General features: G+C 35.2%; 1 protein-coding gene and 1 long non-coding RNA gene across 2 annotated transcripts in view; both read left to right on the forward strand.

The window, feature by feature from the left end:
• LOC107689035 (spondin-1-like) overlaps positions 1 to 16,074 on the forward strand; it is a 164,402-nt gene that overhangs the window by 42,056 nt on the left and 106,272 nt on the right. The gene's annotated exons all lie outside the window — the stretch shown is intronic.
• On the forward strand, positions 15,005 to 15,540 carry LOC107689031 (uncharacterized). Its single transcript, XR_001634296.1, has 3 exons — positions 15,005 to 15,108; positions 15,183 to 15,249; positions 15,460 to 15,540. It is a non-coding gene; the product is annotated as an uncharacterized LOC107689031 (long non-coding RNA).

Genomic DNA, 16,074 nt, shown 5'->3' on the forward strand with positions numbered 1-16,074 from the left:
TGAGAGAGAGCTTTTTAGCCACACAAAAAAAAATAACTTATCAAACTGTAACAAAACCCAAAACTACTTACCTAATAAATCTTAGTAAAATTCCACTCAGCTCCTTGTCATTTCTAGACTAAAATGCCCATGGTGTGCAAAGAACTTGTTTGATTTCTAGACCTGGAAAAGTCATGTAAATTGCTAAAATATTAGAACTGCGTGGGCACTTTTATAATGAATAGCCTTTTTTTTTTTTTTTAGTTCTGACAAGCAGAAATTGTGAGTAAAAAATATTTAATCTAGTAAATCTCAAACTAATGGAAAAGTCATGTGAATTAATTGGTAAAATAGTATAAAAATCATAATGACATCACTACATGTGTTTGTTCCACCAAGATGGTTGAGCACAGTTGAGCATGGTTAGCTACTGTGCTGGGAACTCAGGGCCTGAAACTGTTTGTAATCATTTTGTACAGAGTTTTGTTCAAGTGGATAAGAAGCATTAACTATTTGTTTACTGAACTTGGAACAATTGGTGAAAAAAGAATGGTGAAAAAGTGGCTTATGAATATCAGAATATCACATTTAAACCACACATTAGTAGCTAAAGTAGCTAAAGTCAGTCACGTAACACTTGGACTCACATTTGATGAGTGTCAGCATATCCCAAAATACCCACACCTGACATTGTGATCTCTGGAATTTTGGGGCATGTTTCTTTCTAAAGCATGAAGAAAGCATTTAGCGACACACCTGTTGTAAGTAAAGAGTCCTTTCCAGCAACTTTCTTAACCAGAGGAAAGCACTTTGATGTGTGTTTATAATCATAGCTGGCTGATATAGCACACTGTGACAAGTACCCAAAGGCTCTTGAGCAGAGATGCAGTTACGCCCACCCATAAACACATGCACACACAAACACACGCTTACAGAAGCATGCAGAGGATGCACGCATGTACAAATATTGCAATTCAGATATGCTGAATGAGAGGCAGCATTTGCTTGTGTTAAATGACTTTTGATTATGGGCTGTTCGCACACTGAGCTGCTTATTCCATCTCTTTCAGGAACAGGCATAGTTTGGTTTTAACATTTGAGGGGTTATTTCAAATAGATGCACAGCTACACATATACATACCCAGTCTGTACACTCTTAAAAAAATAAAGGTTCCAAAAGGGGTTTTCAGAGTGGTGCCATAGAAGATACTTTTTTTTTTGTTTGTTTCCCCAAAGAACCTTTGATGGAACAGTTCTTAATAGGTTTTTTTAAGAATCATGGTTGTTAAAGGATAATAATAATAGTAATAATAATAATAATAATCATTTGCTTAAATTTAATCACCCTCAGGCCATCCAAGATGTAGATGAGTTTGTTTGTTCATCACAGCAGATTTGGAGAAATTCAACATTATCACTTGCTTATCAATTAATCATCTGCAATGAATGGGTTCCATCAGAATAAACAGTCCAAAAAAACAAAAAAGCAGTCCAAACAACTAACAAAAACATCACAATAAACCACAAGTAATACACATGAACCCAGTCCATCAATTAAAGTATTGTGAATTAAGTGAAAAGCTGTGTGTCTTAAAAAAAAAATCACCATTAAGATGTCATTATAACATAATTATGTTTTTTATCATATAACTTAAAACTTTGGCTTTTGGCTAAAATGTCTTTATTAATATTGCTTTCTCCAGTGGGGGAAAAATAAATGTACTATTAATAACTAATAATAATACAAATAAATATAGTAATAAAAAAAAAATAAAAAACTATTTTGGCCAGAAGCAATATTTCAAGTTCAAAAGTTCAAAATGTCTTAGTTATAAATGTGTTTCTTAAAAACATGCAGCTTTTCACTTCACAAGACATTAATGGATGGACTGGAGTTGTGTTTATCATTGTGATGTTTTTTTTTTTTTATATCAGCTGTTTCATTCTAACGGCACCCATTCACTGCAGAGGATCCATTGGTGAGCAAGTGATATGAAGCAAAATTTCTACAAATCTGTTCCGATGAAGAAACAAACTGATCTACATCTTGTATGGCCTGAGTGTGAGAACATTTTTCGACAATTTTCATTTTTGGGTGAACTATTCCTTTAAAGTTTGGATTCAATTTAAATCGGATTGATCTACTGCTTAAATCACTCACTCAATGATCCATTCACAGCAGTTAACAGCTTACTCGAGGAGAAGAACTTTGGTGAATTAAATTTGAGTGTATTCCCCACACAGAGTGATCGTGTGACTTCAGAAGTCATATTGACTAAATACATTCATACTTTTATGGTGCCTTTGCATCCTTTGTAAAGCTTCAGTTACCTTTAATTGTAATAGCATTGAAAATATGCAAATCTTTCCTTTTGTATTTCAGGAAAATAAAAAGTGTTTGAAAAAGGCCGATTAATTGATACACTTTTCCCATTCAGGGAACTATTCACTTAACCTTAGTAAGGCTACGTCCACACGAAGCCACAGCTTTCACTATCCGATCTTTTTTTTCCCCTCGTGTCAAGAAATATCTGCGTCCACACGAAACCACGAAACCGACACAAAACGATGTAGTATACATGCCAGACCAGTATGTGGTGCTGCAATTCTGCCACAGAGATACACTAAAAACGGAGAAGAAGACTTGGACTATGCGCATAAACCTTGCGCGCGGTATACAAACGAACATGGAACAATACATTTATTAATCTGTGTTAATGTTAGTAAATAAAAAGACAATCGTTCAGTGTTTGTTCATGTTTTTGTTGCTGTTACGTGACGTAGCGGTGTCTGACTAGGGGCGAGACGCGGGCTGATTACATCATCGTTTCAGAAAATATACGGATTCGCTGTCCACACGAAAACGCAAGGGCGGCATTTTCAGATTTATTCCTTCTAGGACCCGGTTTCAAAAAATATCAGTTTAACTCTCCCAAAACGTCGGATCCGTGTGGACGAAATGCCTATACGATACAAAATGTATGCGTATACAGCTAAAAGCATCTCCGTGTGGACGGGGCCTAAGTTATTTGTCCAAACCCAAATGTTATGATTCAAGGAATGGTATACTAAGCACACACACAAACAAGCAAGAATATTTTCTTCAGCTGACACACTTTAAGTATGTAGCTCTGTCTTTACACCGCTCTGTCAACGCTATAAATTTGAATCATGTATTGTGGCTCATCTTTAATTCATGTGCCTCTCTACATAAATCTGTTTACTGTGATAGTCTATACCTGGCCTGTTTTATTTATGTAAATAAGCCCTCTACACTGAGAGATTTTATCTAGTGTAATATGCATCTGATTTGCATGGTCACTGAGTTTCCCTTTCCTTTGAAGGGCCAAATTAGCCCCCAGTCAAAGCACAGGCTGCATTGTTGCTTTAATGTAATAGGTTGACAGATTGACAACCAATGTCTTAAAGTAATGAACATTTTGACCCTGTTGTTTATAATGCTTTGGTGAACATTAATGAACACACTCGCACATGTATATGCTAATAATTTTGATATGAAGATGTAGTTTGAAGTAATTTACTCCTTGATTCTGAACAATCCTTATGGGTCAGAGCAATTTTGAGTGCAATCACAACCATGCGCAGAAGTGGTAATGTTCCTCTGTTATTTTTATTTTTATTTTTTTCACATAAGATACACAACATAAGAAACATAAAATGCCCTCACTCTAGAGTTTTATTTGTTTTATTAAATTTATTTTAAGATCATACAGTAAAATACTGTATCATACCACTTTAATTTAGAGAAGCCATAAGGGCTATTTTTACTGTCTTTTGCTGTGAACCAGGGGCGTAGCATCTGTATATGCATTGTACGCACATGCATATGGGCCCAGGCTGATTGGGGGCCCGCCGAGGGGGACCATGTAATTAAAAAGAGGGAACAAATTCTTAATTTGTGGCGTAAATAAATAAATAAATATATTGTCTGCATGTCATGTGCAGGGCTCAGTAATTTCCTGTGCATTTGTTATATTGCTGTCGTAGAACTGTGTTTTTTTTTTTTTTTTTAACTACGTGCAAACACTGCATTGCCACGGGCAAATAAAATAATAATTAATAATAAAAATTAAAAAAACCTGTCTGAGGTTAGAGGTTAGGACTAGCTATTTGAAAAGACTGTATCACATCTAGCTTCAGCGACACATGCACTGCATGTTTTAATTCTCTTTCTTTCATTTAAATTCTCTTTTATCGAAAGACTATCGAAAGTAGCCATTCTTTCCATTGAGAATACACAAAGCCTTAAACTAAACACCAAGGACATGGTGGATGAATTTGCAGCAAGAAAAGCCTGGAGAATTAAATTAAATTAAATTAATTACAACTAAAATTAGTGAGTAGTTTTTTCTTTCGTTCTTTCTTTCTTTCTTTCTTTCTTTCTTTCTTTCTTTCTTTCTTTCTTTCTTTCTTTCTTTCTTTCTCTTTCTTTCTTTCTTTCTATTTGGGCGGCTGTGCCAAGAGTGTGTTTGCATTAAGTCATTTAGTAAATATGGCAGCGTTGTAGTGCCATAGTATTTTTATAATAAAGTCAAAATTATGAGATTGAAAAAGTTGTGCTATATTGCGTGAATAAAGTTAATTGATGTGAAAATTCCACTTAATCACAGAGGAAAAAAAAAAAGTCTGTGGCAGTTAACTGACTGATTTATGAAAATAATAAAACAATGTTGGCAAAAAATGTTGGCATTTCTGAGGTAAATGTTATCTCATGACTATTCACAGGCTGTTTTATTGACTATTTTTGAAACACTGCTTGATTGACCGATTAGCCTACATGAAACATATTAAGTATATTAAATAATATTTCAATATTACAAATTTGAGTTAATTTAAGCTTACTCAAATATATATTAATTTGTATACTGATTAAGGTGCTGGAAATAATAACTAAGGCATTCACAGAACCTCTGAGTGTGTCTGAGTTGTGGAAGTGTTCAGGTCATTATTCTTTTCAATTGTAATTGCTATCAGAAAAAAATAAAACTAAAACTAAGCAGATGAATGCAACATCTTCACATAACTAACATCATTTACTGCATGTAAAATATATAAACAATTAAAATAAAAAAAGCAACAGGCATGTTTTAGCATGCAAGTGTTTTCTGTCAATGCTATTTATCAATATTTGCCAATGCCTACTACCAGCTGAATAATTATATAGTTAATTCAACCCCAGGTATTTGGAAAAATGGTAATTACGAAGCCTTCAGTCAGCTCCAGCGAGAAGGATGAAAGCTTAATGGAACGTAGAGGAATACTCAGAGAAGACATTCATGACAGTCAATTAAGCACAAACAATAGTGTTATTTATTTATTTATTGAAGACATAAAAAACCCTTCCAGACATCTGCCACCCATTCTGCTTAATAAACTCTGGCTGCTTTTAGTGTTCAAAAAGCTCAAAAAGACTCGAGACAGATTTACCCAAAATCTCTGGGTATGTGCGAAGAAGGAATTTTGCACGTTTTAGCTGTGTTAACTCTGCTTAGTTAAGGAAGCCTGATTGCTTGACACCAACTGCTGAGGATGGAGGGCTTATCAGAAGAAACATGCTGCTGAGGAAAGGAAAGCTGTGGCTTTCCTTGACCCACTGGCATTGCATTTGCCTGAGGAGATTATGAGGACAGTAGATGACATAAAGTCAGCTTGGACTCAGAGCTTTGCATATATATATATATATATATATATATCTTTCTTTCTTTCTTTCTTTCTTTCTTTCTTTCTTTCTTTCTTTCTTTTTCTTTCTTTCTTTCTTTCTATTTGGGCGGCTGTGCCAAGAGTGTGTTTGCATTAAGTCATTTAGTAAATATGGCAGCGTTGTAGTGCCATAGTATTTTTATAATAAAGTCAAAATTATGAGATTGAAAAAGTTGTGCTATATTGCGTGAATAAAGTTAATTGATGTGAAAATTCCACTTAATCACAGAGGAAAAAAAAAAAGTCTGTGGCAGTTAACTGACTGATTTATGAAAATAATAAAACAATGTTGGCAAAAAATGTTGGCATTTCTGAGGTAAATGTTATCTCATGACTATTCACAGGCTGTTTTATTGACTATTTTTGAAACACTGCTTGATTGACCGATTAGCCTACATGAGACTTGTTGTTTTGATTTTTTTCAACATGTCTTCTGATATTCATTCATGTTTATCTCGTGCTGGAACTAATAGAAAAATAGATGGGAAGTGTTCAGGTCATTATTCTTTTCAATTGTAATTGCTATCAGAAAAAAATAAAACTAAAACTAAGCAGATGAATGCAACATCTTCACATAACTAACATCATTTACTGCATGTAAAATATATAAACAATTAAAATAAAAAAAGCAACAGGCATGTTTTAGCATGCAAGTGTTTTCTGTCAATGCTATTTATCAATATTTGCCAATGCCTACTACCAGCTGAATAATTATATAGTTAATTCAACCCCAGGTATTTGGAAAAATGGTAATTACGAAGCCTTCAGTCAGCTCCAGCGAGAAGGATGAAAGCTTAATGGAACGTAGAGGAATACTCAGAGAAGACATTCATGACAGTCAATTAAGCACAAACAATAGTGTTATTTATTTATTTATTGAAGACATAAAAAACCCTTCCAGACATCTGCCACCCATTCTGCTTAATAAACTCTGGCTGCTTTTAGTGTTCAAAAAGCTCAAAAAGACTCGAGACAGATTTACCCAAAATCTCTGGGTATGTGCGAAGAAGGAATTTTGCACGTTTTAGCTATGTTAACTCTGCTTAGTTAAGGAAGCCTGATTGCTTGACACCAACTGCTGAGGATGGAGGGCTTATCAGAAGAAACATGCTGCTGAGGAAAGGAAAGCTGTGGCTTTCCTTGACCCACTGGCATTGCATTTGCCTGAGGAGATTATGAGGACAGTAGATGACATAAAGTCAGCTTGGACTCAGAGCTTTGCATATATATATATATATATATATATTTGTTTTGATTTTTTTCAACATGTCTTCTGATATTCATTCATGTTTATCTCGTGCTGGAACTAATAGAAAAATAGATAATTGATTAATGTACCGCTTGAACTGAGTACAGTGATCTCACACCACATTAAAGTGCGGGAAAACACATTTATTGTTTGTATTTCATTATAAAATTGACAATTTAAAGGGTATGATTTGTGTTATATTAAAAATATCACACGCTTATTGCAATTATTGGGTGGCTGGTGTGCTACAAATAATGAATACACTTGAAAACGTTAAATATTATTTCCAAGCATTTATACGTCAATAAAACAGCTTGTGAATAGTCATGTAATGTTATTTACCTCAGAAAAGACAACAGAAAAGAGTGTTGGAGCCCACATTAACCTATAACGTTTGGGGGCCCGTACAAATGTTTCTGTGTATGGGCCCGGGGTTGACTTGCTACGCCACTGCTGTGAACATAATTACATTTTCTTGAATTTGACATAAATGTTGTTTTCTCAAGGTGTCAGCTTAATTGTCTTGTGATTTTAACAACAGAAGTTGATTTAAAAGCTGATTTTTCATATTCTTAATTATTCTGTTGACCCTTCAATAAGCTCAACAACAATACTGCTCAGTTGTACATGTTGTTCTTGACCACCATATTGTCAGATACACACCACATTTTTAGTCTAATATATATATATACTGTATATATTCTCAAGTAAAAAAAAAATCAAGTAAAATGCAAAAGGTAATCTAAGATAATGTTAGTAAACTAACAGGACAGGACAGGACAGGACAGGACAGGACAGGAAAGGAAAGGAAAGGAAAGGAAAGGAAAGGAAAGGAAAGAGATTTACAGGGTTTGTTGAGATGGAATTGATTGATATGTATATGAAATTTCATGTGAAAATTCCGCTGCCTTTGCTGCCACCAAATGCAGAAAAACAATAGCGTCAATTTGAACCATACCATTCTGGATATGATATATTTTAGCGCACAAAGAAGCACACTGACTGTATTTATTGCAATAACAATTTGTTTACTCAGAAAGAGCCAAATAATTTTCCACAGCATGGTATGTTCTGTTTATTTTAGAGAGGCTATTCTTAATGGTTAGAATTTTTTTTTTTAATAGATGTAGTGATGTAGATGTAGTGGAAAATGGCAATATAGGTTAAACAATAAAATCATGGTTAAATTGCTTCAGCTAATAGAGAGCAGCTTTGTCTACATCACCATAGTGTTTAAGCAGCTTCTTCACAATAACTGTTACTGTTACCTGAAAGTAATGTACCGATTTTGTCTGATGTGTGTATCAGGGCCTCTGAGCTTTATTAACCAGCAGGAGCAATCCATCAATAATTTTACTGCTTCACTGCCACTGCAAGAAGTAATTTCCAAAAACCAGTGAACTGCACTCACCAGAGCCATTCTCTGGAATATGGCAGAACAACAATTAGATGAGTGAGCAAAAACTGTCTGCACCTTAATACAGACCAATGACTGTATGAGGGTCACTCTAAGGAAAGGATGTCATTTGTATGACTTATTTACGATAAGAAAAACATGTTGACCTCTAATCTAAATATCTGCGTAAATGGCTAAATCTGTATTTATTAAATGTGAGTTTGATATAATACTCTTGTCAGTATCCATTTCCAAAGTACACTCAAACTAGATTGACAGTTCAAATTAGGTCAACATCAACTGAGAGTTAACATCCACTCCTTCTCCTTGGTCTTTCTGTTGTCACTTTGTCTGCCCTGATAAATGACTGTATCAGGCTTTACAAGCACACATGCCATCCCCATAGTTGTTCCGACCAAAGTTGGCTAATCAATTTGAAATCCTTCCAGAGAGAATGGAGGTGTTATTCTTTAACTTATCACCTTAAAGTGGAGAAGCATTTGATTTGACCATCACCAAACTGGCCTTTAAGATCCAAATTGAACCTTTCACCAAAGATTTATGAGCTCTATTATCCCTACTGTACCAGAAGTGTTACTCTATCCATTTGGGAGGACATGCATTAGAAATGTTAAAGGAGACAATTAATTCCTGACCATGAAATCAGTATCAGTGTTACCAGTGTCCTACAGTGTCCTATAGTGGAAGTTGTTAGCATTCTATGGTTGTTAGCCATGTCTTCTTTTTTGCACATTTACATTATAAAGAAATGAATCACCATTTTTTAGCCTAAAATCTTACCTTATAATAATCATTTGCATCATTTCAGAAAATGAACGAATATAATCAAATTCACGTACATACAGTCTGAAAAAAGCATGCCTCCTAATATAAATGGGTTGAATAAATAAAGGGAGGTATTTGCATGCTAATTAGCACTAATGATCTTTTTAGCACAATGATTAACTCCAGGGTGTTCATCTGGGATTGAGTGCCATTGGGAGACTACAGAGCCAGCTGCTGATGCCAGCATGGAATGTTCTCGAAAGCTTCTATGCATTTACCATAAACTGCAAATGCATTAATGATAGCAGTAGTTGGGCACATATGGCTTATCTTTGCCAAATTGGTGTTATATTCACAAAACTAATAGTCTGTGCATACTGTAAATGTGCAAACTAGTTCAGTAATAGCTGGGGTTATCTACAACTGCACTGGCAAATGGGGTTATTTACTTTAGTAAAGCAAAAAGTATTGCTAATAATTGAAAAATTCTATGATAATCACGTGGGTAAATAAAACGTGTTTTATTTTTAAGCAATACAATCAATCAGTAAAGAGAGATTTGTCAAAATACATTTCTAAATCAATCCATTAAAACAAAAGAATGAAGTCTATAGGTGTATTGTTAGTGGCGTAATGATATTAAAATAAAATACAATAAAATAAAAAAAAATAATCATCATTAGGAAAGCAGCTCACAGCTAGTGTTCACACCCTTGTGTCTTTAATTGTATTGAATGTGTTAATCATAAAAGTATATTTAAAAACTGTGCTTGCAGATAATATAATATTAATTATATCAGTAAAATAAAAGGCCACTTTTATGTGGACTTAAAAGAGAGTACATTTTGATGACTGTATTTCTTAACCCACTTAAAATTATGTTATTAATTACTCACCCTCATGTTGTTCCAAACCTGTAAGACCTTTGTTCATCTCCGGAACACAAGTTAAGATATTTTTTTATGAAATCCGAGAGCTTTCTTACCCTGCATAGACAGCAACGCAACTACCACGTTCAAGGCCCAGAAAGGTAGTAAGGACATTGTTAAAATAGTCAGTGTGACATCTGTTGTTCAACCTTAATTGTATGAAGCTACGGGAATACTTTTTGTGCGCAAAGAAAACAAAAATAACGACTTTATTCAACAATTTCTTCTCTTCTGTGTCAGTCAACGCAAGTTCACAAGAGTACCAAGATGCATGCGTGTGCATTCCTCTGATTGAAAACAAGGTGCAGCACATCCATGTTCTACATCAGAATGCTGGCTCCTGTGGCAGCAGCACCACATGCATTCGTTGTGGTACTCTTGTTAACGCGTGGCAAAGACTGACACGGAAAAGAAGAAATTGTTGAATGAAGTCATGTTTGTTTTCCTTACAACGTTTCTGGGCCTTGAACGTGGTAGTTCAGTTGCGTTCTATGCAGGGTCAGAAAGCTGTTGGATTTTATCAAAAATATCTTAATTTGTGTTCCAAAGATGAATGAAGATCTTACGGGTTTGGAACGACATGAGGGTGAGCAATTAATGACAGAATTTTCATTTTGGGTGAACTGACCCTTTAAAGTACTGTACATCATAGTAATGTCAAATTAAAACTAATTATGAAATTACATTTAATTGGGTCTAAAAGCACTATAAAGTTTGGCTAACTGCATTTAATATAAATGTAAATTATAGCAAATTTTCATAAAATTACAATTAACATGCAGTTAAGTCTCTGAAAACATTACATTCAGTTCACACTTAAATATATTATTTTAAACTATATTATTTCCCTTATAAGTACTCTTTTTAAAAGTATGCTAAAGTGTACTTTTTTAAAAGGGCATTCTTACCTCATGAATTAAAAGAGTGTGTAGTGGTCAGTGGTGTAATTTTGACATTTGTGTGTGTTGTAACAGTTAGTGATGTTATAGTGAATGGTGTTTTTTTATGATTTTACTGTCTTTGGTTTAACTGTTTCTTATAACTTTGAATTAGGTGTATAGATAGTAAGACGACTGACAAAAGGCCATTTTTTAAAACTTATTTAGCATGACTTTGTCTAGAATTAGAAACAAGAGAAGTTAATAAATATTGCATTATCCTGGCATGATAACTTTAATGTTTGACTGAGAAATTTGAGATATTTTCATATGCAAATGTCCACATATTTGTAGACTGAACCAGCTGGTGTGTCAACACTTGCACAGAAAGCCTCAAAAATATCAAGAGGACAACACTTCTCCAGTCCTTGTTTTACCCAAGTTAGGCCCTGCCAGAGTGATTTGGCCTGCACTCACTGGTAATGCCACAGGCTTTTAGCAGAAGTCAATGGGAGCATGTCGCCATTTCCTCAAGGCAGGCCACAATAAGTGGGCACACTTAACCATTAATGCTCTCCTACTGGGCATGCCTGTGGCTGTCCGGAGGTGCTGGATGCCATGTGTTCTTACAAGCCAGAATTTTCTTTTCATACTCTTACAAGCTCTTGTGCATGTTCAGTTAGCCAGGGGTAGTGTGATAATTGCAATTAAGAACTGTTTCACTACAAAATTGATCTAATAAATGAGGCGATGTTTTACTCTTATGTAACACAAAAAGACAATTAAACCATCCGCAATGTCTTATCCTTACAAAATGACTGACTTGTCAAACACAACTTGCGCTATTATTTGTGCCTCAGCAGCTCAGAGATGGTTATGCAATCTGCCAGAAAAAGCTTGTTAGCCCACTCAGGCTTGCCATGTTATGGCAGTTATTAGGGGATCGAGTAATTGTTTTGGATTTGAAATAGTGTAAGAGATGGTAAAGCAAACGAGGCATTGGCCAGGCTTTCTGATTAGCAGAATGAACGGGACACATCTTCTCTTACTTCAGCTACTCTGTTATCTCTGCATTTTAATAGATTAACATTCTGGCTTCTTTCTGTCTGCCATTCAGAGAAATAATCATGTTTGGGTTATGTAACGCCTGGATAAATCAGACAAACAATTATGTATTATATTTAACAAATAATCCAACAGACCCCCTCACACAACAACCAGACTGCGTGCCGGGGTGTCTGGGTCATATCCCCAGGCCATTGAGTGTATTATTACTGTTCTTGTACATTGTCTTTTGTACTGTATACTGTTTTATGCATGCTTAAAGCTGCAGTCCATAACTTTTTTTGGTAAAAAATGATCCGAAATCAGTATTTGAGCAAGTACATAACCAGCCAGTGTTCAAATCTATCGCCTTACTTTAGCCCGATTCACAACGTTATCTTATAATATTGTTTTCTACTTTGAGTGGTATGGGTAGGTTTTCACGGGAAATTCGAGCAAGTTACTGCGTCATTACGTCACATCTGTAAACATAAAGAAGTTGTCCCGGCTACTAGGCTATCGCATGTGAGGATCCTGCAGGTGGCCAATCGTTTATAGCCTTTTCTCACAGCAGCCAGAATAATTAAATGTATAATTTTAATGGCGGATTGTAATCCATGAAGGATTATGTGTTTATGAAACACATGTGAATTAAATTAAATTATATTCCAGTTATAAATGTGCTTCTGATTACAGATAGCCTGGGATTACAAAGATTTGTATTTTAAAGAAAACCAGTTCGAAGGGAGCATAATTAGCTTTTTGGGTTAAAAGAATTTCTTAATATGAAATTCGAAGAGTATGACAATTAGATTAGACTGTGCAGAACTTTTAATCTACTCGCTAATACACACTATACTCATAGTCACCAATGCTGATGTTGTTAACATTAATAATTTGAGAATAAAGTATAACAATAATAATAATTTGAACGGTTTGATGTGATATGAGCTAACCGATCTTTAGATTTAATCACCATTGGTAGCAAAATTTATGGTAATGCTTTTTTCATCAGTTGGTCAGAACAAACATGGCAGACTTGTTACTTACTTGTTCAGATGGCAATATACGGTGAAAATTCTTATTTGGGTCATAATCCAAGACTTAAGCTAGAATCTGTGATTGCGAAGTACAGTAAATATCCACACCAGTGCGGTGACTGACTGCCACACATACTCTTCAGAACATCAGATTCATCAGCGCTGGAGCCGTGCCGACTCACAACCCACACAAGCTAGATAATTCCGCACACAGCTGCAATTCCAGGTTTTCAAACAGAGATGGCGACAAAGAGGCAAAACTTGCGGACTGCAGATTTAATGTAAACTCACAATACCATGTTTGGTCTCTACAAATTCATGTTTTAATTTTCTAAATGAGAGTGTATATTATATGTTGATACCCATGCAACATATTAGTGTTCTAGGAATCTTTCATAGATTTTGTATCAATACCCAATAAATACCATGCTCGAAGACAAAGAGTCATAGACATTTCCTCCGAAAGTTTAAGTCACCATTGGCTCACCAACCTACTGGAGGTGTGACCTCCATAGAAGTTACAAGGCCTCACATCAGTGACCTCGCTCTTCTCTTTTCTTCGGTGTTCATACTCCCTTTTCTCTCGGACATCCAGTCCGACCGTGACCTGCGGGACCTCCCCCCTCATGGTCTTCAAACTCGGAAGAACGTGATCGCAATTGCAACACCACCAAGCCTTCAAACCATCAAGACTTTCATCTGAGACTGCATCCAGACACTTGTGCAATGGCCAAGGCAATGCAAGTATTGCACATTTAACTAAACGAAACAGAGGTTTAATATAAGCTGTAGACCCCGTTGTAAAACGGTGCTGATGGTTTCACTCAGGTTGTTAACTGACTCATTTTCCATAGCTGCATTCTCTGGTTTCATTCATGCACTTTAACTCACCTTTGTATGTATGTGTGAGTGTGTATGTATTTTGGTTAGACTAGTTTGTGTTAGTGTTTAGTTAATAAAACTTTTGTGCCCAAAGAGTTTCCTATTCTGTCAATGCTTGTGGATAATGTCCCTTTTATAATCCGATCTTGTTACATGCTCTAATGCACTAATACTGTAAGAAAGTATTTTCTGTGGCCATGAAAATATAATTTCTTAGAGTGTATATAAAATGACACTAAATGTTTACTGGATGTACAGATTAGTTGATGGTAATATTAATTCTGCTACAGTTACTATTGGCAGCTGATATAAATAATTGTAATTCATTATAATTAATTGTAATTATTTATATACATTTTTCGTTTGAGCTAGAATTTGCTAGTTAAACTATCTTTCATCCCTAACATGGAATTAGTTCTGTTAAATTGAGCATCTGAAATAATGGTTTGATGCACTTGTTGCTGCTTGCAGGTTTATGCTACATAAATTCACTAGCCTAGCAGTGGAAAGATGATTTGCATTTTCTAAAGGTCTGAAATGTTTAGCTTCAGTTTGAAACATGTTAGTGCTGTGCAATATGAAAATGTATTAACACTCATAATAGTAGTCAAATTGTTGTTGTTGTTGTAGTAGTATTTTATTCACCCCTTTTAAGACTTTTATCTGAATCACCTCTGTTATGCTTTTGAAATAGCAATGCTTGCTCATGGGTCATGGGTTTGCTGTCAGGCCCAATGTATTTTCTTTGCAAAGTGAACACAAAATAAACTGCTTTTAGATCTGCATCTAAAACAGCTTTTATCAGATTGAAATTGTTACACACAGCCAAGAACAGCACAAGGAATGGCACATTATCACAGATTTTCTTCTTATTTTTTCCTCTTATACTATTTGGTTTGCCTTTCAAACAGCATCTTTGCACTTTCAAGCATCATATTTACACATATACAACTCATTTGATCTTTGAATTCTTGAAAGCACTGTAAACCAGGGTTTTGCCAAGTTTAGCTTCAACTCTAATTAAACACACCTGAACAAATTAATCAAATTCTTCAAGTTCACTTGCAGATTACAGGCAGGTGTGTTTGATTAAGGTTTAAATTAAAGTCCATAGGACACTGGTCCTCCAGGACTGGAGCTGTATAGACCTGCTTTAAAACTTCTAGGAGAATCAAGTACTCTTGGAGACAACTTAATCACTGTAGTAAGTATTAACAAGCCTTGCTTGTTCCTACACACTGATCTAAAAGTAGAAACAGATGTTTTGTTTTGCACAAGATCTGCTGGAGAATGCCAGTGGGATGGATGCTTTGCCCACACCCAAAACCATCTGCTGCTCTAAATGGTATTCATGGACACACTCTGGCTTCATATCAAATCATGAGGTTCAAATGCAGTTGTCTTGCAGTTATGCATAGATCTATAAAGATTGAATTAAAATCCATAATATACTTCCAATCATCAAGGCTGTTAAAACTAAAATGTCTAAAAGCATAAGATTTCACTAGAACCTGAAACTTACATCTACCAAAACAACATTAAAATGTGTTGACAGGTTTGTGAGCAGATCTGCCACTGTCTATGAGGAAGGATATTGTAACAAACAAATAAATAAATAAAATGACTGACAAAGGGATCATTGAAAGTTAAGTGATCTCAGTTATTTCTGCACTTCACTTCACTTCACTTTACTAACTTCACTCTGAATCTTCACTGATTGTGAAAGTTTAATTACTGATTTTTGGGAGGCTGAAATGAAAGTGTTAGTAAGATGAATTACCACACACACATAATTAACTTTCTTGCATGTTTCGCAACACTTTTATCAACTTATTTATGTGAAAGCAACACGGACCAAAGACATTTAAATGAACCAAAAACAGCATGCTCAAGCATACCGGGTTCTTGTCATCATAGGAGCTATGTTGCCCATTAAAGGGGTCATATGATGCGATTTCAATTTGTCCTTTCTCTTTGGAGTGTTACAAGCTCTTGGTGCATAAAGAAGATCTGTAAAGTTGCAAAGACTAAAGTCTCAAATCCAAAGAGATATTCTTTATAAAAGTTAAGAGTCAACCACTCCTACCTAAAAAGGCTCATTCTAACATGCCCCCACGTGTCTACGTCACTATGTGGGAAGATTTGCATAACGCCGCCTAAATGTTCACGC

The sequence above is a fragment of the Sinocyclocheilus anshuiensis genome, unplaced genomic scaffold (assembly GCF_001515605.1).
Source record: "Sinocyclocheilus anshuiensis isolate Anshui unplaced genomic scaffold, SAMN03320099.WGS_v1.1 scaffold866, whole genome shotgun sequence".
Lineage (NCBI taxonomy): Eukaryota > Metazoa > Chordata > Actinopteri > Cypriniformes > Cyprinidae > Sinocyclocheilus > Sinocyclocheilus anshuiensis.